The sequence below is a fragment of the Stegastes partitus genome, unplaced genomic scaffold (assembly GCF_000690725.1).
Source record: "Stegastes partitus isolate 25-593 unplaced genomic scaffold, Stegastes_partitus-1.0.2 Scaffold164, whole genome shotgun sequence".
Classification (NCBI taxonomy): Eukaryota; Metazoa; Chordata; class Actinopteri; family Pomacentridae; genus Stegastes; species Stegastes partitus.
In genome coordinates this window covers 89,855-92,193 of record NW_007577895.1, presented here as the reverse complement: position 1 = coordinate 92,193, position 2,339 = coordinate 89,855, and positions in this window count along the sequence as shown.

Sequence of the window (2,339 nt, the reverse complement as noted above, 5' to 3'; positions counted from 1 at the left end):
CCTTGAATCCCAAAATAAGGTAATAAGTTTGAAAGGCATGTTATGTTTAGGAAGTTGCAAAAATTACTCCATTAATCAGAAACAGTAAAAGCAAAGATAACTTTTCAAATTTTCAATTTTCCATCAGTCCTTCAGCTACTCATTTGTGGCATGTTGCTCAGTTGGGAAAATTATCCAAATCTGAGCTTAAAATCCTAGAAATAAATTCTAAATTTACCTGTTTGCACTAAACAGAACGTGTGAAAGACTAAAAACTTTTTGGTGCAGCTGTGGTTGTGAGTGACTCAGCTGCAAGCTACAGTCGTGACAAAAATTCAGGAACTTTTCAACTAAACTGGATTGAACTGCAGGCTGTGTTTACAGAGCAGGTAGGATACAAGTATAGAAGAAAATAAAAGAGGTAAAATATCTAAAATATGTAGGGCTTTTTTTCTTGGTAAACAATATGGAAACATGCTAAACATGTTGATTCCAAGGACACCTTGGATCTTTCTGTGTGGAGTTTGCATGTTCTCCCCGTGCAGCGTGGATTCTCTCTGGGTTCTCCAGCTTCCTCCCACACAGTCCAAAAACATGTTGAGGTTAATTGGTGACTCTAAATTGTCCGTAGGTGTGAATGTGAGTGTGCTTGGTTGTCTGTCTCTAAGTGTAGCCCTGTGATAGACCGGTGACCGGTCCAGGGTGTCTCCTGCCTTCACCTTAAGTCAGCTGGGATAGACTCCAGCCCCCTGCGACCCTAATGAGGATGAAGTGGTGGATAGATCATGGATGGATGGATGGATTTTGATTCCATTTCTTCTTCAAATGAAAAGCAGTAGAAATTCAACTCTTTTTTTTTTCATTTTTAAGTATTTGTGGTGTTATAAGACATTTTTGAGTTCTCTATGCTTCTAGCTATGGTTGTGCTGTTTCCATAGAGGTACAGGACTTTATATTGGAGTGAAAAATGAGCCCAGAGTGAGTAAAACCATGACAGGAGGAAGATGGACTTAATGCTGGTACACATGAGAGACAAAGGCCACATCACAGCTGAACTCACATCATGCATGTGTCAAATGAAGAGCTACAGGGTGTTATATTTAAAAATGTCGTCCTCTTTTTGTTTGAAGTCATCTGCAGTCATATTTTTACTGTCAATCTTTTTACAACAAGTGTGTGAGAGAAAACTGCAAAGTTATGAGAGAATCCTCTGTTGGGTCAATCAAGAGTCTCTGTCCGGTGTCTTTCTACTACAAAGCCTGAATCTGTAACCCAACTACACCCACATGCTTCCCGTAAAGTTGCTAAAAGGAGTCTGTAAACTAGTAACATTAATTGCTGTTACAGAAACCTCCCTCCCAGTGAAGCATCCCCCCATTTCACACACAAATACACACACACTCGCACACACCCCAGCCTGGCCTCTCTGTTGTTGTTTCATTGGTCGGTCACTTGCCAGGGCCCCAGGGGTCCCAACTCAGAACACATGTCTGCTTTCTGTATGTTTACAGTACAGCAGTCAGAGTGAATGAACGTTACGGCTATCAAAGCATACTTGTCTATTTTCTGGACAGTGTCACCAAAAGGAGACAATGCCTTTACGCAACGTAAACATGAAATATACTTATAATACGTCTGAAATGAAACACATTTGAGAAGTAAAAAAAAAAAACAAAACAAACAAAAAAACCACCCGCTCTCGAGCTGTCACGCGACCACCTGCAGGAAGCAGACCACGACCGTGCTCGCACTTTGCATGTTTGTCATCACAGGCGGTGATAACTCTGCAGATATTTAAGTGGCTGCAACAGATGCAGTCAAGCTGTGACTGACAAGTGTTTGGCGGCTGGAGGCCTTGAAATAAAGTGCAACATCAGCCAATAAACTCAATTTATGAGGCAACATGGATGAGAATGTCCTTAAAGTGCTCAGAAAATGGAAAATGTGAACATCTACATTGCAGTGTCAGCTAATTGCAATTATGTGACCTGCCTTAAAGGTGCAGCATAGTCACTAAAATAGAGCTTGAAGTGAGAGGTTTCTGTCAAATTCACTGATTTGCTTGAACATATACGGGAACTGGCCATTTGCTGTGGAAAACATGTCCTCAAAGAATATCTTAATCCTTGAGAATAAAGTTTTAAATCGGGATGCTCATTCATTTGGTCCGTCAAACCGCTGAATGTTCTTGCTCTCTGTGCCAATGCTTGGCCTTTTGTGCTGCATTCATGTAAAGTAGTAAATATGCATTACACATTTAAAAACAACACATTTTTCTTCACTTTTCAGCAAGCCAATTAAGTTGAAATCAAAATGAATTATTGTTAAAGGATACTCCAAACCTAATTCCGTTTGGGAGT